This window comes from Talpa occidentalis, unplaced genomic scaffold (assembly GCF_014898055.3).
Source record: "Talpa occidentalis isolate TD23 unplaced genomic scaffold, MPIMG_talOcc4v2.1 talOcc4.2, whole genome shotgun sequence".
Classification (NCBI taxonomy): domain Eukaryota; kingdom Metazoa; phylum Chordata; class Mammalia; order Eulipotyphla; family Talpidae; genus Talpa; species Talpa occidentalis.
Genome location: NW_023602073.1, coordinates 17,878,618 through 17,902,340, shown reverse-complemented (window position 1 = coordinate 17,902,340; position 23,723 = coordinate 17,878,618). Strand labels below are relative to the sequence as shown.

Here is a 23,723-nt window from a genome sequence, read left to right as displayed (position 1 = left end):
TAGTTCATGCTGGAGCTCCTTCTGTTGAATGACAGGGCAGCAAAGAAAGATGTCTGTAGTGGAACTGGGGCCCCAGAAAAATTTTCAGGGTCTGGGCTGCACACATGTCACCCCGTGGTAGGTCTCCACTGTGAGGACAGGACATGACCTTCTGGAGCAAGTGGCATTACTTGCAGTAAATTTTTGAAATTATACATTTTTTAAAAATAAAGCAAAGCTAAGGATACTGATCATGAATTCTCTCAGTATTTTCATGGAAAAATCTTTATTTTTTTCTTAAAAATATTGACTTTTAAATTATAATATAGCTTTAAATTACAGAGAAATTGCACAGATAAATACAGTGGGTTCCCACCAACCTCTCAGTTTCCCTACTGTTACTATTCACCAATAACTATGATATACTTGTCACAACAGGAGCCAACACTGGAACCAACAGTGGAACACAACTACTGACTACAACCCAGATTTCATGGGGACAATGGCGTGCTGAAGGGCAGATTGTTAGTTGACAAAGACAAAGCAGTATTTACATGTGTTGATTGTCAGCAATAAATACCAAGGTCATAATGAAATGTTAGACTTCAGTATATGTGCTGCCGAAGCGAGCACTGAAATGTTAGACTTCAAATAAAAGATAAATAATGAAAAACAAAAACAAAAGCAGTAGAAAATGTTATGCTTAGTCATTTGCAATGATTCTTTGTCTGACTGTGCCAGCAATTAACATGCAATTGCAACTTTTCTTTTCAGTTACTTTACATTTTGATAGTGTGAAATTTTTAATTTTTAAAATGATATACAATTGTTGTATGATTTTACAGTCAAAATTGTAAAACAGGGTGTGTTCAGCAATCCTGGCTCTCTCCCTCTCCTGCATGGTCTTACCCCAACTCTGCAGACAGCATTTTGAAAATGAACTTTGACTCCCCATTCCTATGATAGGAAAATATAAGTACAAATGCAAGGTACTCATATTTTGAAATCGTTCTTTCAAATAAGAAGTAACATATTCCCATTATCTGTGCAACAAGAACACAACAGCCATGTGCTAGGAAGGGTTGAATGGAAGCCGGAAAGAGTCTGTCTTCATCACTAACAGGAATTCCACAAAGAACTTAAGATTGACTCATTCCAGGACTCTCTTAAGGCAAGAAAAAAAAAATCTGTTCTTATAAAATTGAACAGTAAGATAGAAATGAAGGAGAAGGAACCCCTCAAAGTAACATCCCCGTCTTTCCTGGAGGCATGGATGTAAAAGGACCCCCTATTTTCATTGAGCTCGCCAGCATTTAGTCACGCGGATATCCCTGCTCAGCAGCACTACGGGGCTGAAACTGGCATAACCATAACCTAGAACCATTTTAATATAGTAAATGATATGGCTTTTTGTCAAAAAGGAGCCAATGTAGAAGGAGAGAATGAAATCTGCCCAATAAAAAAAAAGGAAGCAGGTCATTAGCAAGAGGACACTCTGAGTAGCTCTCATCTCTGGACTGGGAGTTCCTTGTAGCCTGGAGGTCTGAAGATAAAGGACACACTTATGATGCTGGTACAGGCGAAAGGCCATGTACCCGCTGCTCCAGCCCATCAGACTCTGAAAGACAACATCCCGCAGAGTCATCAGAGTGAGGAAAAGCCACCTCACAAATTGCTCAGATGGAAGAATATCACAATGTTGAAAATCAAGACCAAGTGCAGAGCTGTTGGTGCTCTGGGCTGCTGTGATGTAGAAGAGCAGGTTAGAGCTGATCAGGAAATTGAAGACCCAAAAGAGCAGGAGACAGGGAAGCACTTGCCATGCAGACCTTGGCTTGAGCTTTCTCCAGGAGGTGGTCCTGGGACTGATGGTGATGGCCTGGACCACGCTGAGGAGACAGGTGGTGCAGATGGAGAGGCCCCGGGCCACCCTCCCCAGATAATTTACAATCTTGCAACCAGTGTTACCTAGGACAATTCCAAGATGAAATACTGTGCTTACAGATCTGCTTCCTTTGGTACAAACAATGACTGTATTAGCAAAAGCCAAGTGGATGAGGATAAGGTCAATAGATTTCCTCTCGGGCCCCATGATAAAAGCATATAAATATCCCCTAGGATAAGGACGTTGCCCACAATTCCATGTCCAAGAAAACAAAGGAAGAGTAATCTCTGGATGAAGGTCCAAGTCATCTGATTTCAGGAACAGAACAAGGAGAAAGTTTGAGACAAAAGTAAGTCAGAATGACATGTTTGAGGTCTGTGACTTCCTGTCTGCTCTAGTGACACAAATAGTCTCAATCTGAAGGAAATACATGTGCGTGGTTCTGCCCTGGCGTGGCTCTCACCTCACTATTTGCTCTTTGTTCTTCTTTCCTGCTGCTTCAGTTGACACCAACAGTGATAATGACAATTAAACATCTCCCATAAAGGCCACACCAGTGAATCTGCCCACCTTTCCAAAGGGCCTTCTCTGTGTCCCTCATGCCTGAAGCTCACATGACTTATTCCTCCCTGACAATAGCTTAGCCAGGGCAGTACCACCCAGTGGTCCTCTGAGCTATAATGCTCTCAACTCAGCTGCCTCCTTCTCCCTCACTACCCACACCTGGCAAATTGCCTGACAGTAATGGGTGGTGCTGGGCCCACCCACCGCCCCTTTCCAGTCCACACACTCATTCCTCAGACACTTTGCATGTGTGGCTTCAATGAGTTGTGTTTTCTCCAAAGAAATATACTTTGCTAAATGACAGTAGTTTCACAGAGGAGCTTATGTGACTTCCCTCTCCTGGCAAGGGGTAGGAAAGTGCCCTGAGGCAGGAGGCTCTATCTCTGTGGTAAATCTGCATTCCTGATCTCCCCTGGCTTTGGAGCAGAGTGAAGTGATGTTTTCTTCTGTCTTTCCTAGTCTCATTCTCTCCTTCTCCTGCCAGCACTTCCCAACAAGTCAGCAGAAAAGGATTCCCCATCCCAGCATTTCATTCCATAGACTGAAACTGGTGTTACTAAATTTCTTTTTCTAATCTAGTGACTCTTTTCAATCTAAAGAACCCCACCCTGTAGGTCAAACACTTTATTATTTGCTACTGTGATTTTAACCACTTTGCAAATTAGTGTTGCTTCCTCTGTTCCTTCTCCTTCTGTATCATAGAAGCACCCTGGAAACCTCCAACACACCATATGTGGCTTCACCTGTCATTCATGCACCTAAATATATTTTCCTCTGCAGTTTGGCTTCCTCTTCTTCTTACTTATATCTTTATTACCTTCAACTGTCCCCCTAAAATCTGTATAAACTCTTTTTTTTGCATTTCTTTAAAATTTTTTATTTATGCTTATTTGAGTAATGTTACATTATAACATTATATAAGGCAGGAGTTCTTTGTTGAAAAACAATCAGCATATATATATATATATATATATATATATACACTACAGTAAGGTTTCCCCTAAAAGTTCAAAACTTTCCTTAACCGTACCATGTCCCCTTTTTTTCCAATTTAGCCACCCTCCTTCCATCTTTCCTTAAGGTAACCACTAGCTGGTTTTATAGTCCAAATGTATAAACTCTTGATGCTGAGCTGCTCTTGCCCCCAGCCATCCCCATTACAGAGCTAACTCCTGTCCCCCCACACAGCAAATTAGAATTTTATGTGATGACTCTTCCTGAGCTCCTTGGACCTGCCCCCACAGCCTGTTTACCTGTGTCCTCCCTGGTTCTGCCGTGGAGTCCTGGGGAGTGGTTCCCCTTCTGTCTGGCTTCTGAGTGACCATCAGAGTACCAGCAATTAAATGTTTAACTACCTTGTGAATAAATTACTAAAAGAAGCATGTGATTCTAGTTGTCAACTGCATGTTCATCACAGAGAACAGCTCATAAAACATCCTGGAGAGATAAATGAGTTGGTGTGTTAAGAGTGTAAAAACTGAATAACTTAACTACTAGATGACTGAGGTGCAAAACCTCCTTTGAGTCAGTGAATGAGATGGACTGTCCTTGAAGAATCTGAAAGCTATGAAAATTTCCAGGTTTTACTGCTTCTCATGTGACTTCTATTTTCTCAGCTATCTCTGTGTTCTATGGAGCACCAATAACATAGCTTCTTAAATGGAAATATCTGTTTCCCTGAAAATATCAATGATGGAATGCAAAAGCCCCTGCATTAACACCTCTTCTGGGCTATGTTGGCGAGTTTTCAATAAGTCTTCAAATGCTTTTCTAGTAACAGGATAAAAAATGTATGTTCTTTTGAATGTGGTGAGTCAGGGTCTGTTCATTGGTGGGGAGGGATAAGCCTATATGTGATGCTTTAACAGAATCATTAAATTGAAGAAAGATACCTGCAGAGTTCACAAGTACAAGCTCGAAGCCATCTCTCTGCTCGAAGCCTGCCCTTCCCAATTCCACTCTGGATGCCATTAAGCATCCGAACTTTTAAGGCACAATGTTCTCATTGTAAAGATGGGTGATACATTGCATATATAATATACAAGATACAAATATAGGACTTATTTTAGTACCTAGCAGCATGAAGATCATGTTCTAAAAAACATCTATTGATGTGGTGATTTGTCACACATCTGCTTTTCAAATCTCTAGAATAATGTACTGTTGGCTATGTGAGGGCTGGAAAGGATAGCATGAGAATAAGCATAATCTTAATAAAGAAAACATGTGCATTCTATGCTGCAAAGCAAAAAGGACACCAGAAGTGACACACACGACTTCAATAAACACCCACTGCTGCAGGGGTGCTGGGGACCACAGACAGTAAGAGCTCCACCCTGGTGAAACACCTTGGCCTCTGAGCCCCTTTGCCTGCCTCACCTGAGTGCAGGGGCAGCTCGGGCACCCACAGCAAAACACATTCTCCTGACAGCTCCTCATGCTGCAGAGAGAGCAGATGACTCTGGGGCAGCTGGAAGAGCGGGCTCTCCTCCACGGTCCTGCCACCTTCCTCCCCCTGAGTGCAGAGGACCTCCCCACCCCATGCCTGGCCTGCAGCCCTGCCCCAGAAGCCTCTTCCCAAGGCAAAGGCAGCACCTGCAGGTCTCAGGACACTCACCTGCAGCAGAGTCGCAGGGATCTGGCAGGGGCTGGCACAGCAGCGGTGCCAGGCCTTTATCCTCTGAGGTCCATGCTCAGCACCTCTCCTGCTGTCAAGATGTTAGTGTCACATGGGGTTATGGCTGGGGCCCATGGCTCTCTGGCACGACACCCATCTCTGGCGCGCAGCTCTTCCTCCCTGGTGCTTCCTAATTGCTTAGCCCACAAACAGCCTCATCCCAGTGACAGCAAAAGTGTGGTGGTGAGTGGGAGGCAGGGGAGAGGGCAGTTCCCCAAGCACAGCTGTGGGGGAATCCAGGTCCTGGAATCATCACCACTCCTGCATCCCCTCCTTGTCACCATCACAGCCCAGGAACAATCTGGAAGAATCAGCAGGGCATCTGAATATCAGAACCATCATTTTCAGAGCATTGAAACCACTCAATGTTGAAAATATTATATCCTTGAGTGTAAGAAAATTCATTCTCTGGAGTCCAGTGTCTAGTATGCAGAAGGGGCCTGTTAGGGTACGGGCCTTGTCAATTTATTGACTTAGTTGTAGTTATATGCAATTGAAGCAATTCATAAACTTATTGAGATGTTCACTTATGTTGGCTTTACTTTTTTTTTAATGTGTATTTCTTTTTTTATGAATTATTTTATTTTATATAATTCTTACATCACTTTTCATTTTGCATAATCTATGCATTTTCATTTCGTTATATTCCCAGTACAATTCACACCCCCTTTTTCTGACCCTAATCCCTCTTCTCCTCCCCCTGTCCCCCACTGCAGTGTGTCTCTGGTCTATAGTTGTTTGTTGATTTTGAATTTTACTTTATTGCAGTTAGTCTTTTTCCTTAAAACCCTTATTTGAGTTTTCTAAATTCCTGCTATGAGTGAGACCATCTGGTATTTTTCTTTTCTTTCTGGCTTATTTTGCTGAGCATGATCCTTCCAGCTCCATCCATGTTGCTGCAAATTGCATGAGTTTATCTTTTTTGATTGCTGAGTAATATTCCATTGTGTATATGTACCACGTCTTCTTGATCCAGTCATTTATTTTTGGGCATTGGGTTGTTTCCATAGGTTAGCTATCGGAAATAGTGATGCGTAAACATAGGGGTGCAGGTCCTCTTTTGAATTAATGTTTCTGTGTCCTTTGGATAAATACCTTGGAGTGAATTGCTGGATCATGTGGAAGCTCTATCTGTAGTAGGTCAGGAAATCTCCACACAGCTTTCCACAGTGGTTGGACCAGTTTGCAACTCCCACCAGCAGTGCAGGAGAGTTCCTTTTTCTCCACATCCTTGCCAACATTTGTTGTTGCTAGTTTTTTTAATATGTGCCATTCTCACTGGTGTAGGATGGTATCTCCTTATAATTTTGATTTGCATTTCCCTGATTACAAGTGATGTTGAACACTTTTTCATACGCCTGTTGGCCATTTGCATTTCCTCTTTGGAGAAGTTTCTTTTTAGCCTTCTGCCCATTTTTTGACTGGATTATTTTCTTTTTTTTTGTGAGTCTCATCAGCTCTTTGTATATTTTGTGATCAGTCCTTTATCATTAGTGTTGGGTGCAAAAATTTTCTCCCAGTCAGTCTCTTTGTTTTCGTTATTCTCTCTTGCTGTGCAGAAGCTCTTCAATTTGATGTAGTCCCAGCTGCTTATCTTTGCCTTCACTATCACTGCTTTGGGTGATGTGTCTGTAAAGATGTCTTGAGATGCACGTCATGTAGTGTTTTGCCTATATTTCCTTCTATGTATTTTATGGTTTCAGGTCTTATGTCTAGTTCTTTAATCTATAAATGTGTATTTCTATTGTACTCCTCCCACCCCACTCTGATCCTTATCCCTTGCCCTCCCTGCAGAATGTCTCTGATTTATAGTTTTGTGTTTATTTTTTTTACTTGAAGTTTTTAAATTGTTTTTTTTTCCTGATCTTTTATTTGGTCCCCTTTATTCCTCCTATAAGTGAAACCATCCCTTATTTTCTTTTTCCTTCTCACTTATTTCACTGAGCATAATCTCTTCTAGCTCCATCCATGTTGCTGTGAATGGCTTGAGTTTATTTTTTGAATGCTGAATAGTAGTCTATTGTGTCTATGTACCACATCTTTTTGATCCACATGGGTTGTTTCCAAGTTTTACCTATTGTAAATAGTACTGCAATAAACATAGGGCTACAGGTATCCTTTTGAATTAAAGTATTTGTGAGTACAAGGATTATGGTGATGGTACATGGGTAAATGGTGGTGGAAATTCTATGGGGACTACACTTGAGAAAAGAAAGCAAATAGTATAAAAAGGGGAAAACAAAATAAATTTAAAAAATGTGTATTTCCAAAAATGTATGGCCAATCCATGTCACAGGCCTAGAAGTTTATGTCATGCAGTCACAGTGGAGACCTAGCTCAGGGTGACATGTGTGCAGCCCAGACCCTGAGAATTGTTCTGGGGCTCCTGTACCATTACAGACATGACCCCTTTCGCACCTGTCATTCAGCAGTAGGGACTCCAGCAAAGGAGGGCAGTGATTTTGACATTCATCACTGCCAGGCAATGCAGACCCCATGAAATACACCACTTCATGAAATACATCTCGTCTTCTGAATGTCCAGCCCCATCCATAATGTTAAATATGTTAAATAAGCAAATAAATATATCCTAGGAAGTAGGTGAAATTCTTCATTACTGAAACATTCCAGGTAGTTATATAAACACTCTCTCTTCAAGAGATGATGTTCATCATCCTCTCCCCTTATGGGAAGGTGGCATACATTGACTCACATTCAAAGAGCAGGGTATAGAAAGGGTGCAATATAGTCACTTTACAGGGCAAAACCCAACTCATCTATCTTTGCCTGCTCCGCTCATTTAATGTCACAGGTGGCGAAGTGTAATATCACATACTCTGATAAGATGAGATGAAGGGCACTTCACTGATGTGGTCCTCTCTCCCCAAGCTCACAATCCCATTTTGATACTAAAGGAGCCATCAGACACCCAAAGTAAGAGAATTTTACAGAATACTTGTCAGGGCTCCCAAAATTGTGAAGGCCATGAAACACCAGGAAATATTGGGAAGTTTTCAGGGAGCACCTGAGAGTAAGGAGACACAGTGATGATATGGAATGAGGTATGTGATAGGGTCCTTGAAAAGAAAGGGACATTAGGGCCTTCCTAATGGGGTTAAGTCTCAGCACTATGAAGCTATCAAGCTGGCCACATGGCACAGCAGACCTCCTCTGTCCCTCCTCGCTGCTCCCCTCAACAGTGTATTTCAGTAGATACACCTGTACTGCTCCCCACTCTGTCTCTGGTAAATCCTCTTATCCCCCGCCCCCACACACACCTCTGGCCTGTGCCCCAGTTCTTACATGCATAAATAAATAAATCTTTGAAAGGGGGGCGGAGCAACATGGCGGCGAGGAGACACGCTGCGAGTAAGATCTCCCATTAAAAAAAGTGAATAGGGAGGAAAAGCGGCAGGTCCCAGTGAGAACTGGGACACGGAAGATAACGGACGCGTACGACGCCAGCGACTGCCCGAAAAAAAGTGGCCATAAAAGAGGACCAGAAGGGAGGGAAGCGCAGAACCCTGCTCCCTCTCCCCGCCCACAGAGGCGGCACTCTCCGACCCGCAGAGAGGAGGAAAACAACAAACCAAAACGGCCAACAAGAACAAACGACGCAGCAAGCGGGACTGTGAGTGGAAAGGAACTATGCAGCCACCACACCCCGTGAACGGGAGCTGTGGAGAACCCTGCAGGATCCGCCGCGGAGGTGAGCGAACGGCTCTGGGCGCCATTGAAGAGAGACCCCGCCCCCGGGGAGGAGACCAGCACAGGCTCAGGTTGCCATTGAAGAGAGGCCCCGCCCCCAGGAGGAGACCAGCACCAGCACACAGCCCCGGGCTGCCCGGTAAGCCTGCGCGGAAAGGCGGCGCGCTGGAAAAACAGGCGCGGATCGCGGTCAGGATTGCGCGGAACAGCGGCGCGCTGGAAAACCAAGTGCGGATGGGAATCGGGATCGCGCGCGCGCGCGGAAAGCAGTGCAGTTGAAAAGCAAACGCGGATCCAGATCGCAGCTGCCCAGGTCCCTGCCTGCGACCTAGGCTTGCGGGGAGACGCGCGGAGGCCCTCCCTGAGTGAGCAGGAACCAGGCGCCCAGGCACGGGAGCGGGATTCAAAAGGTGCCATTCCCGCGCCACTGAACTGGGCTACAGCCTGAGTCCTGGAACTGAGGGCTTTGGAACTGACACCCGGGGCATGAAACTAGGGGCGTGGGTTCCCCACGACGGTGGGGCACAAGGCAGACACAGCACCCCAAAGCCGTTGAGGCTTACCCTACCATTCCCGCTCTATTCCCTGTCCCACGGGGTGGAAAATCAGCTCCCCAAGGGCTCCAGGAGAGATCTCTGGCGCCACCTAGCGACTTGAAGCCAGCAGAGGCGCCTAGAGGAGCAGTGGCCAGCTGGGGAGTTAGCCCACGCCGGGCCCCTTCCGACCAGTAGTCTGAGCCCACAGGGGGAGCGAGCACCCACAGCCGGGGCAGACCAGGCGCGCAGAAGAGTGTGCCTGAGACCGGACGCACAGGGAGTGTGTCCCACATCACCATCTTAGAACAGGGACATTTCTTCAGTAAAGACTACCTGCAGAAGGCTTCCTCAGGAGCCAGAGGTGAGCGGGGAAGTTCGCCCACGCCAGACCCCCTCTGGCCTGCAGTCCAAGCCCAGAGGGGAGCAGGAACCCACCGCCGGGGCAGACCAGGCGCACAGGGGAGTGTGTCCCCACATCGGCATTTTAGAACAGGGACCTTTCTCCAGTAAAGACTGCTTGAAACTGACAGATGACTCCTGGAGGAACCAGAGGAGAGCAGAGAAGCTCACCCAAGATGCCGGCCAGTCCCAACTACACAGTGTCCCAACGCATACGGCAAATTAGAAAACAGACAGTAGGGAGGAGAAGAACCACATGCAAACTAGCAACTCCCCAGGGAAAAAGCACACCACAAAAAGGAAAGCAGCCCCCAGATTGCAACGACAGTAACTTGGAAGAACTTCTGAGCCTTCCAGAAAGAGAATTTAAAATTGCCGTGATTAAAAAACTGACAGAAGTCATAAAGGAAAACAATGATAAGGGAAAATAATCAACGATCAGAAGAATGCAATTGAGTCCCTAGAGAGGGAAAACAATGGTCAGAAGAATGAAATTGAGTCCCTAAAGAGGGAAGTAAAAGAAATGCAGGAGATCAAAGAATTAATGGAAGAACTAAAGAATTCTGGGAAAAGCAATGAAAGCAGAATAGACGAAATGGAAGAACGAATAAGTAATCTTGAAGACACAGAAATAAAAGAACCAAAACAGAAAAGGAAAGAGAAGTACGAAGGAAAAAGAACGAAGAAAGACTTTGGGAACTATCTGACTCCATGAGGAAAGGAAATATAAGAGTTATAGGAATACCAGAAGGAGAGGAGAGAGATGTAGGAACAGAGAAAATATTCCAGGAGATAATTGAAGAGAACTTCCCAAATGTGAAGAAGGAGCTGAAAATTGATATACAAGAAGCAAGAAGAACACCAACTTCCACGACGAAAGGAAAAATACAGCAAGACACATAATAGTAAAGCTCCCAAGAATCCAGGACAAGGAAAAAATAATGAAGCTGGCAAGAGGGAAGAAACAGATAACATTCAAAGGAAAGCCAATCAGGCTGACATCAGACTTCTCCGAAGAAACACTACGGGCAAGGAGAGAATGGAGGGACATAGTCAACAGACTCCAAGAAAACAGATGCCAACCAAGAATTCTCTATCCCGCAAAGCTCTCCTTTCTCTTTGAAGAAAGAATATGGACCTTCCCAGACAAACAGAAACTCCGGAATTTCATTGCAACTAAACCCCCACTCCAAAAAATACTACAAGGAGTCCTAAAGCCAGAACCTCAGAGGGACGAATAACAATGAAAGAAGGCCAAAAAAAAAAAGTTATTAAAAGAATAAATAAATAAAATCAAAGGAAAGACAAACACAATGGCAAATACAGATGCTAACATATCAATATTAACTCTAAATGTAAATGGACTAAACTCTTCAATAAAAAGACACAGAGTTGCAGCCTGGATTAAGAAACAAACCCAACCTTTTGCTGTCTCCAGGAAACACATTTAGCTACAAAAGATAAAAATAGGCTCAAAGTTAAAGGATGGAAAACAATCCTACAAGCAAATGGACCAAAAAAGAAAGCAGGAACAGCTATACTTATATCAGATAAAACAGATTTCAAACTCAAAAAGATAAAAAGAGACCCCAATTGTCACTACATTATGATCAAGGGGACAATACTTCAAGAAGAAATAACACTCATTAACATATACTCACCAAACGAAGGAGCACCAAAATATATCAGACAACTGTTATCCTCTCTGAAAACAGACATCAGAAAAACACATACGTAGTGGGAGACTTCAACACACCACTATCAACAATGGATAGATCAACAAGACAAAAAATAAGTAAAGAAACCAAAGCTCTAAATAAGGACCTAGAGCAATTGGGCTTAACAGACATCTATAGAACACTAAACCCAAAAAAACGGAGTACACATTTTTCTCAAGCGCACACGGAACATTCTCCAGGATCGATCACATACTGGGGCACAAGACAAACATCAACAGATACACCAAGATTGAAATCATATCAACCATCTTTTCTGACCATGAAGGCATCAAACTAGAAATAAACCATAAAAAGAAGGCAAGGAACTTTCCTACCTCATGGAGATTAAAAACCACACTACTGGAAGACCACTGGACTAATGAGGAGATCAAGAAGAAATTAAAAAATTCTTTGAATTGAACGACAAGGAGGACACCAATATCCTAAATGTATGGGATGCAGCAAAAGCAGTAATAAGAGGAAAATATATAGCAATAGAAGCTCACATCAAGAAACAAGAAAGAACTCAAAGAAACAACCTAATCTCGAAGCTCAAAGATCTAGAAAAAGAACAACAAAAAAACCCCAAAACCAGTAGAAGAAAAGAAATAATAAAAACAAAAGCAGAAATAAATGAAATTGAAACTAAAAAAACAATCCAAAAGATCAATGAAACCAAGAGCTGGTTCTTTGAAAAAATCAATAAAATAGACAAACCCCTAGCCAGGCTCACAAAGGAAAAAAGGGAGAAAGCACAAATAAACAGGATCATCAATGAAAGAGGAGAAATCACAATGGACACAGCAGAAATCAAAAGAATAATCAGTAACTACTATGAACAGTTATATGGAAACAAGTTTAACAATCTAGAGGAGATGGACAAATTCCTACAACTCTACAATCACCCAAAGCTAGATAAAGAAGAAATAGAACACCTAAACAGACCAATTACAAGCAGCGAAATTGAAATGGTAATCAAAAACCTCCCCAAAAACAAAAGCCCGGGACCTTTTGTACATATGATGGATTTACAAATGAATTCTACCAAACATTCAGAGACGAATTAGTGCCTATCCTTCACAAACTCTTCCAAAAAATTGAGAAGGAAGGGACAATACCAAACACGTTCTATGAAGCCAACATTACACTAATACAAAACCAAACAAGGACAATACAAAAAAGGAAAACTACAGGCCAATCTCCCTAATGAACACTGATGCAAAAATCCTCAATCAAATTTTAGCTATCAGAATCCAACAATGCATCCATAAGATAATTCACCACGACCAAGTAGGATTCATTCCAGGGACACAAGGATGGTTTAACATCCGAAAATCAATCAACGTTATCCAACACATCAACAAAAAGAAATATAAAAACCATATGATAATATCAATAGATGCTGAGAAAGCTTTCGACAAAGTGCAACACCCATTCATGATAAAAGCCCTTGAAATTCTTGGGATACAAGGAACATACCTCAACATCATAAAGGCCATCTATGACAAGCCAACAGCCAGTATCATTCTCAATGGTGAAAAGCTGAAAGCAATTCCATTAAGATCTGGAACAAGACAAGGATGTCCACTCTCACCACTGCTTTTCAATATAATACTGGAAGTCCTAGCCAGAGCAATAAGACAAGAGAAAGACATCCAAGGAATCCAAATAGGAAAAGAAGAAGTCAAACTATCACTATTTGCAGATGATATGATAATATACATAGAGAACCCCAAAAAGTCCACAGAAAAACTAATTCAACTCATCAATCAGTTCAGTAAAGTGGCAGGATACAAAATCAACACGCAAAAGTCAGTAGCCTTCCTATACACAAACAATAAATCTGAAGAAGAAATCAAAAAAACCATCCCTTTTTTTATTGAAACAAAAAAAATCAAATATTTGGGATAAATCTAACAAAAGAGGTAAAGGACCTATACAAAGAAAACTATAAAACACTGTTAAAAGAAATAGAAGAAGACACAAAGAAATGGAAAGACATCCCCTGCTCATGGATTGGAAGAATAAACATTATTAAAATGGCCATCCTTCCAAAAGCAATATACAGATTCAATGCTATTCCAATCAAAATTTCAATGTCATTCTTCAAAGAAATAGAACAATTATTGATGAAATTCATATGGAATCACAAAAAACCCCAATAGCCAAAGCTCTCCTGAAAAAAAAAGAAGGAATGGAGGCATCACACTCCCAGACTTCAAACTCTACTACAAAGCCATAATCATCAAAACTGCATGGTATTGGAACAAGAACAGACATACAGACCAATGGAATCGAATAGAAAATCCAGAAATAAACCCACAGATTTATGGTCAACTAATCTTTGACAAAGGAGCAAAGACTATGCATTGGAGCAAAGAAAGTTTGTTCAATAAATGGTGCTGGGAAAACTGGGACGCTACATGCAAAAGAATGAAGCTTGACCACTACCTCACACCATACACAAAAATCAACTCAAAATGGATTAAAGAACTAGACATAAGACCTGAAACCATAAAATATATGGAAGGAAATATAGGCGAAACACTACGTGATTTGCACATCAAAGACATCTTTACAGACACATCACCCAAAGCAGCGATAGTGAAGGCGAAGATAAACAGCTGGGACTACATCAAATTAAAGAGCTTCTGCACAGCAAAAGAGACAATAACAAAAACAAAGAGAAACCCCACCAACTGGGAGAACATTTTTGCACCCAACACTAATGATAAAGGACTGATCACAAAAATCTGCAAAGAGCTGATGAGACTTAACAACAACAAAGAAAAGAATCCAGTCAAAAAATGGGCAGAAGAGCTAAAAAGAAACTTCTCTGAAGAGGAAATGCAAATGGTCAACAGGCATATGAAAAAATGTTCAACATCACTTGTCATCAGGGAAATGCAAATCAAAACTACCATGAGATACCGTCTTACACCAGTGAGAATGGCACATATTAAAAAAACTAGCAACAACAAATGTTGGCGAGGGTGTGGAGAAAAAGGAACTCTTCTGCACTGTTGGTGGGAGTGCAAACTGGTCCAACCACTATGGAGAGCTGTGTGGAGATTTCTGGACCTACTAAACATAGAGCTTCCATATGATCCAGCAATTCCACTCCTAGGTATTTACCCAAAGGACACAGAAACATCAATTCCAAAGAACACCTGCACCCCTATGTTTATAGCAGCACTGTTTACAATAGCTAAGCTTTGGAAACAACCCAAATGCCCAAAAATAGATGACTGGATCAAGAAGATGTGGTACATATATACCATGGAATATTACTCAGCATTCAAAAAAGATAAACACATGCAATTTGCTGCAACATGGATGGCGCTGGAAGGGAATGCTCAGCGAAATAAGCCAAAAAGAAAAAGAAAAAATACCGATGGTCTCACTCATAGCAGGAATCTAGAAAACTTAAATAAGGGACCAGGAAACGAATAACTATAAGAAAGTGAAAATCAAAATCAACAAAAAACTACGAACCAGAGACACTTTTAGGGGGGCGGGGGTGGGAGGGGAGGATTGGGGTCAGAATGGGGGGGCTGCAATTGTATGGGGAATATAAAAGTAAAATTTATTATTAAAAAAAAATAAAAAAATAAATCCATTACTATCTAATTCCCCCCCAAAAAAAATAAATAAATAAATAAATCTTTAAAGAAAAGAAAGAAAGGGGACATTACTGGAAAAACTAGTAAAATTCAAATGAAATCTGGGTTGAAGTTAGTAGTTATGTTCCAGTGTTGGTTCCAGTGTTGGCTCCTGTTGTGACAAGTGTATCATGGTTATTCATGAATATTGACAGTAGGGAAACTGAGTGAGGGTAGGTGGGAACTCTCTGTATTTATCTGTGAAATTTCTCTGTAATTTAAAGCTATATTATAATTCAAAGTTAATATTTTTAAGAGGAAAAAATAAAGATTTTTCCATAAAAATACTGAGAGAATTCATGATCAGTATCCTTAGTTATGTTTACTTTTTAAAAATGCGTAACTTCAAAAATTTACTGCCAAATAATGCCACTTGCTCCAGAATGTCATGTCCTGTCCTCACAGTGGAGACCTAGCATGGGGTGACATGTGTGCAGCCCAGACCCTGAGAATTGTTCTGGGGCCCCAGTTCCACTACAGACATCTTCTTTGCTGCCCTGTCATTCAACAGAAGGAGCTCCAGCATGAACTACATGAAATGGGAAAGAAAAATGGGAAAGAAAAATATAATTTGGGAAAGAGGAAACAATATAACAACTATATAAATCAACTAAAATAAATAAATAAATCAACTATAAAATAAATAAATAAATCAACTATAAATCAACTATTAAATCAACTATATAAATAATTAGCTTCAATATAAATGGTCTATCTTGGGTTTTAAAAGAAATGTTAACACAGCTATAATAATTGACATCATAAAAGTATTTGAGGACCATGGTGTATTCAAGCAAAAATTAATAGTTACTGAAAGATAATTGGAAATCTCTAAATATTTTGAAATGAAGCAACATGCTATGAATAACAAGGGGGGACAAAAAGAGTCTGAAAGGAAATGTTGCTAATATTTTCAACTTAATTCAATGAAAATGGAAGATATCCATAATGGAATGACTCGCAATGAAATGTGTAGCATTAAATGCTTGTCTTAGAAAAGAAGAGAGGTTGACATCAATAACCTAAATGTCTAAGAAACAAGAACGATAACCAGAAAACCAAAGCACAGATGAAGTGAAAATATAACAAAGACAAAAGCAGAAATAAGTGAAGTTTACTGTACAGAATGCACATTTCCAGGGGCTAATTCAACAGGTCAGAGTGGGTGTGAATCAGAGGTGTGGACTCACCTTTCCCAAGAAAAGATCAGAGTCAGTGCAGGTTTATTAGATGCCTCTAGGAGTGCTCAGATTCCATGTCTGAGAATACAATCTCCATGGAAGAGTCAACATGAGCATTTTTAAAAATTTTTATATAATTTTTCCATCATTTTTCATTTTTGTACAATGTATGCATTTTCATCTTGGGTATAGTCCCTGTGAAATTCCGACCACCCATTCACCCATGAACTATCACCATGGTCCCTTAGGCTCTTCCCACCCCTGTTTTGATCTTACTCCTATCTCCTCTCCTCCAATATGTCTCTGAATTTGATTTTTACTTTATTATAGTTTTTTCTCCTGATCCCATATTTGGATCCTCTCCATCCCTGGTATAAGCGAGACCATCTGGTACACTGCTGGTGGGAGTGCAGACTGGTGCAACCACCATGGAACGCTGTAAGGAGGTCTCTCAAACTACTAGAAATGGAGCATCCATACTATCCAGCAATTCCACTCCTAGGGATCTACCCAAAGAACACAAAAACATTAATTCAAAAGGACACCTGCACCCCTATGTTTACTGCAGCACTATTTACAATAGGTAAGCTATGGAAAAAACCCAAATGCCCCAAAACAGATGACTGGATCAAGAAGATGTGGTACATATACACCATGGAATATTACTCAGCAATCAAAAAAGATAAACTCATGCCATTTGCAGCAACATGGATGGAGCTGGAAGGGATCATGCTCAGTGAAATAAGCCAGAAAGAAAAAAAAAATTAGTATTCTTTTCGAGGGCCAGCAGAGCAGTGCTGTGTGGGTGGGGAGTATACCAAACAGCTGGATGTGGTTATTTATGAAATGCTCCCTTTTTCCGGGTGCCTCTGCTCCAAAGTCCTGAGAGCATGCTGAGCTCAGGGACACAAGCTCCAGCAAGTGGACAGGCTCCAACCCCAAGGGAGCTTCAGAGAATCCTGGAGATTCCTGCGGCACCTCATAGAATCACTGCAACAACAATTATGTCCCAGATATTTCTTGGGAGTCCATTATGTGCCAGGCACAGTATGCAATGAAGTCATAAACATAAAATCCTTATTTCATGAAGACTGAAATGAATAAAATGGGTTCATTTTTTAAAAAGCCTAGTCATTTTTTAAAATTAGTTTCTTTGATGAGTGAATGAAACTGGAACTTCAGAACTGTTAGACCCGGGGAAGGGTCCCCTGACATTCAGAAGGGAAGGTGATGTGGAGTTATCACAGAGGCATTTTCATGGAGTCTGCATTGTTGGGCAGTGATGAATGTCAAAATCAGCTGCCCAACTGTTTAATGACAGGCGAGGAAGGAGCCATATCTGTAATGGTATAGGGGCCCCAGAACACTTCTCAGGGTCTGGACTGCACACTTGTCAAGCCAATCTAAGTCTGCACCGTGACTGCAGGACATAAACTTCTAGAACAGTGGCATGTTTAGCCACAAACATAAATGAACATCACAATGAGTTATATGAGTAGCTTCACATGCTTATAACCAGACCTACATCAAAAAATCGAGAAGGCCTGCATCCTAACAGGCCCCTTCTGTATACCAGACTCTGCACTTCAGAGATTGAGCTTTCTTAATGTTATCAACATAGAGAATTGTTTCAAATGCTCTGAAGCGACTACTTCTGATGCTCTAATAATTTGGAGAAGTTTCTTTTTAGCACTTCTGCCCATTTTTTGACTGAATTATGTACCTGTTTTTGTTGAGTCTCATCAGCTTTTTGTAGATTTTTGTGATAAGTTCTTTATCATCAGTGTTGAGTCTGCCTGTTCTGCTCCCTGCTCACCCTCCAGCATCTCTGTCCTTTACACTAGCTCTTGTATAAAAATAAATCTTTGGGGAAAAAGAAATAATTTGATTTGTAATTATACAATTTCTTTGGTATTGGAGATCTAAAATGTCTCAAATGTATGCATATTAAAATGGTTTATTTTATTTGAATTCTAAAATAACCTTATGGTTTTATTCTGATAAAAACCAGATATGCAGGGGAATATTTGGAGAGATATATGTAGCCATACATGTGTCCTAATAGAGAAAGATATAATTTATACATTTAGGTGATCTTATTAAGAATTTGATGAACACAGATTTAGTGTACTCCTACTTTATGCAAATTAAAATGACTTTTATTCATTTTCTATTTTTGGATTACCATGTGAGTGTGCCTTTGAAAAATATTTGGTAATAACTAATAAAACTTAGGTTATACACTGGCCATGGAAGAGATGTGGGAGGGTATAACAAAAGGGTTAATGTTGGAATAATCTTTTCATAGCATAGAAGAAAAGAAAGGGGTTGGAAGTGGAGACATGGAGTTCATATAAAAATATTCAGAAACGTGAAAAATACCCTTTAATAGACAGTGAGAAGAGCAAGTAGAATCTGAGCCACAATTGGTGAGGAGAAAATTTTCCTTTCACCCTGAGGAGACAAGCTCTTGCATGTTCCTATAAAATTCAGCTCCGGTAAGCCAGGATGAGGCCTAAATACAGGTGGTCCTGGGAGAGGCAGGGGTGAAGGATGAAGGATTGGGGTAATATGCTGATGTCATTCACTGGTCTGAGAGCATCTTAGGACAGCCAAGTAGGCTCTGGCAAAGTTTCTTGTATTGGGATACTGAGCAATTAGCACAGCAAGGGAATGCATTTCTTGAGGGAAACAATATGCAGCCATTAAAAAGCAAGGAAGTTGCATCAATTCATAGAATCATTCACAAGAGTTCATGGAGGAAGCCAGACTCATGACAAAGTTCAGTAATGATGACAGCAAGTGAGGTTTCTTACCTCCTCTTTCAGAAAGCTTAGGCTGTGCATGGTGCAACGTTTAATCTCTTTGCCTTTCCCTTTATCAGAAGCACTTTCTCTCACTTGCCAACTCCGGAAAAGAAAAACTTCACCAAGCCTTCCCCTTAGAGTGAAGAATTGAGAGATGACAATGTGCAGATTACCGCTTATTTTGGGGATTTTGCAAAATGGTGATATTCTAAATCTACCACTCCTCATGTTTAGCTGCACAGCTTCCATAAAGAAACACTTGCTCATCAAGGGTTTGATGGCCCTGAATATAGCGTGCACCAAAGAAGTGCTGACACGAACTCACTTTGGCCAGTGGTGGTCCCTTCCAGATGACTCCTGTGCTACCTGGACAGGTCCTCAGTGTCTTTGACAGTTTGCCCACTGTTAGGTACAGCAAGGTCCCCCAGATTTCCTGCCCTATCCCTGGCTTGCACCGCTATTTCAGATCCAGTCTAATCACCTTCATGAGCAACGATTTAAAAAGCATAATCTGGGCTCTATCGAGATGTCAGTTCTTCTAGACCTTTAGAGTGGACAGAGGTAGTATCTATACAGATATCATTTAGAAAAACAGAAATATGTCATGACTTCTACCAAACTATCCAACTGAAGTAAAATATTACAGAAATTTTATCTACAGCCTTTCATACTTATCCTTTTCATCTATAACTTTGTTAACTTTGCCTTCAACAACTATTTCTTTATATTTTAAATCTTGTTTTATGTCTTCCTTTATACTGAAAATCTAGGTTACTTTCACGGGCATAAGTAATTCTTTGCTTTATCATATATAGCCATATAATAATGCTTTTGCTAGACATTTCAGAAAACTTAGTGATTGTTTTTGTCTTTACACAGATACCCTTAGGAATATGCAATCAAATGTTACGCTTCATGAAAAGATGTTCATCATAGTTTATTACCAGAGAAATGTAAAGCAACACAAGGAGATACCACCTCACACCTGAGAGAACAGACATTATGTAAAAGACAAGTAACAAGTGTAGATTAGAATGTAGAGATGAAGGAACCATGAAGACCTGTTGGTGGGAATGTAGCTATTATGGAAAGAAGCATGGAATATTTCTGAAAAAGTTAACAATTGAAATACCATGCATCGAATTCTCCCAGCGTTAGTATTTACAATGTAAAATAAAAAAACCAGGGCGCCCCTGGTTGCATAAGGGGTTAAAGCACCGCACTATGAAGGATTTCCAGCCTCTGCAGCATGAGTTGGATCCCTGGCCTGCCAGGGAGCAACCCACATGGCAAAGCAGACCTCACCGGTGTTCCCTGCTGCTCCCCACAGCAGTGTATTTCACTCGATCTGCCTGTTCTGTGCCCCAATGTGTCTGGTGAATACTCTTACCACCTGTGGCCTGCACCACACCTCTTGTATGCATAAATAAATAAATCTTTTTAAAAAAATACAAAAACACTACTCGTGGGTGAAAATACTACCAAAAAGAAAAAATGCTGCATTTGCAATAATTTTCATGGGCCTAGAGGGAAGTAAGGAAGGTGGAAATGTAACAGGGTGGTCCCCAGGAAAGGGGGAGGTTCCAGGTTCCCTGCCCCACCCAAGGGAGGGTGGAGCTGAGCAGGAAGAGGAGAAGCTGGAGAAGAGACTGAGGAAAGAAGCAGGATGGAGCCAGGAGACCTGGAGGAGGCGCATGGAGCCTAGAGACACGTGAAGAAGCTGCGCTTGTCTTTTGGTCGTGGACGGGGTGACACAGATGTGGGTGAGACCCATGGGGAGGTGACAATGGCAGCTTTTATCTTGATGTTGATTTTGCTCTTTTCCTTCCGGGCTTGTCCAGTTGTTTGTGACCCTTTGCTGTGGGTCCCCACTGGAAGATGCTTTAGACTTGTGGCAGGCCTTGGGGCCTTGCTCTGGGCCAATCCCATTTGGATGGACTTTTACCCACGAGGGGACGGGTAACTCTGGATGCTTCATTTAGAAACTAGACTAGAAACTAGACTCTTTGCCTTACCAGTATTGTTTCCTAGTTTTATTAAAGTTCCTTCCCATTAAAGTCTCCTATGTTTTGTGTTGATGCGGCGGATGGCAGAACCCATGTAGAATAGGCAGGTTTGCGGGGTTTGGGCTGCCCTTCTCCCTGTCCTATAACAGAAATAGCTAGACAAAGACAAATATCATACGACTTTACCTTTGTGGCATATGCAGAGAAAAACAGTTGGATTAAAGGAAACAAAAATCAACTATGGGACAATAGGACAATTAGTGGTTACAGGAAGAGGCAGAGGAGATAAGTCAGGAAAATGGGGACAATGGTGTGCTGAAGGGCAGATTGTTAGTTGACAAAGACAAAGTAGTATTTACACATGTTGATTGTCAGCAACAAATACCAAGGTCATAATGAAATGTTAGACTTCAAATAGAAGATAAAAAATGAAAAACAAAAAGAAAAGCAGTAGAAAATGTTATGCTTAGTCATTTGCAATGCTTCTTTGTGTGACTTTGCCAGCAATTAACATGCAATTGTTACTTTTTTCTTTTCACTTGCATTACATTTTGATAGTGTGAAGTTTTTAATTTTTAAAATGATATACAATTTTTGTTTGATTTTACAGTCAAAATTGTAAAACAGAGTATGTTCAGCAATCCTGGCTCTCTCCCTCTCCTGCATGGTCTTACCCCAACTCTGCAGACAGCATTTTGAAAATGAACTTTGACTCCCCATTCCAATGATAAGAAAATACAAGTATATATGCAAGGTACTCATATCTCCAAATCGTTCTCTCAAATAAAAACCAACATATTCTCACTAGCTGTGCAACAAGAACACAACAGCCATGTATTAGTGAGGGTTGAATGGCAGCAGGAAAGAGTCTGTCTTCATCACTTACTGGAACTCCAGCAACAGTTTAAGATGGACTCATTCCAGGAATCTCCTAAGACAAGAAAAAAAAAAAAACTGTTCTCATAAACCTTGAACAGTTTGACATAGATGAAGGGGAAGGAACCCCTCAAAGTAACATCCCAGTCTTTCCTGGAGGCATGGATGTAAGAGCGACCCCTGTTTTCATTGAGCTCGCCAGCATTTAGCGACATGGATATTCCTGCTCAGCAGCACTATGGGACTGAGACTGGCATAACCAAAAGTTAGAAAAATTTTAATACAGCAAACTCTGTATCTATTTGTCAAGAAGGAGCCAATGTAGAAGGAGAAAATGAAATCTGCCCAATAAAAGAAAAGAAAGCAGGTCATGAGCATGAGGACACTCTTAGTAGCTCTCATCTCTGGACTGGGAGTTCCTTGTAGCCTGGAGGTCTGAAGATAAAGGACACACTTATGATGCTGGTACAGGCGAAAGGCCATGTACCCGCTGCTCCAGCCCATCAGACTCTGAAAGACAACATCCCGCAGAGTCATCAGAGTGAGGAAAAGCTACCTGACTATTTGCTCAGATGGAAGAATATCACAATGTTCAAAATCAAGACCAAGTGCAGAGCTGTTGGTGCTCTGGGCTGCTGTGATGTAGAAGAGCAGGTTAGAGCTGATCAGGAAATTGAAGACCCAGAAGAGCAGGAGACAGGGAAGCACTTGCCATGCAGACCTTGGCTTGAGCTTTCTCCAGGAGGTGGTCCTGGAACTGATGGTGATGGCCTGGACCACGCTGAGGAGACAGGTGGTGCAGATGGAGAGGCCCCGGGCCACCCTCCCCAGAAAAATCATAATCTTGCAACCAGCGTCACCTAGGACATTTCCCAGATGAAATACTGTGCTTACAGATCTGCTTCCCTTGGTACAAACAATGACTGCATTTGCAAAAGCCAAGTGGATGAGGATAAGGTCAATAGATTTCCTCTTGGGCCCCATGATGAAAGCATATAAATGTCCCCCTAGGATAAGGACGTTGCCCACAATTCCATGTCCAAGAAAACAAAGGAAGAGTAATCTCTGGATGAAGGTCCAAGTCATCTGACTTCAGGAACAGAACAAGGAGAAAGTTTGAGACAAAAGTAAGTCAGAATGACATGTTTGAGGTCTGTGGCTTCCTGTCTGCTCTAGTGACACAAATAGTCTCAATCTGAAGGAAATACACATGCATGCTTCTGCCCTGGCGTGGCCATGAATCACTCTTTGCTCTTTGTTCTTCTTTTCCTGTTGGTTCAGTTGACACCAACGGTGATAATGACAATTAAACATCTCCCATAAAGGCCACACCAGTGAATCTGCCCACCTTTCCAAAGGGCCTTCTCTGTGTCCCTCATGCCTGAAGCTCACATGACTTATTCCTCCCTGACAATAGCTTAGCCAGGGCAGTACCACCCAGTGGTCCTCTGAGCTATAATGCTCTCAACTCAGCTGCCTCCTTCTCCCTCACTACCCACACCTGGCAAATTGCCTGACAGTAATGGGTGGTGCTGGTGCCCACCCACCGCCCCTTTCCTGTCCACACACTCATTCCTCAGACACTTTGCATGTGTGGCTTCAATGAGTTGTATTTTCTACAAAGAAATATACTTTGCTAAATGACAGTAGTTTCACAGAGAAGCTTATGTGACTTCCCTCTCCTGGCAAAGGGGTAGGAAAGTGCCCCTGCAGGCAGGAGGCTCT

General features: G+C 41.6%; 2 pseudogenes; both read right to left on the bottom strand.

The window, feature by feature from the left end:
* Positions 1-1,273: 1,273 nt before the first annotated feature.
* On the bottom strand, positions 1,274-2,172 carry LOC119253541 (putative vomeronasal receptor-like protein 4; annotated as a pseudogene).
* Positions 2,173-22,184: 20,012 nt separating this feature from the next.
* Positions 22,185-23,084, bottom strand: LOC119253540 (putative vomeronasal receptor-like protein 4; annotated as a pseudogene).
* Between the last annotated feature and the right edge of the window lie 639 nt (positions 23,085-23,723).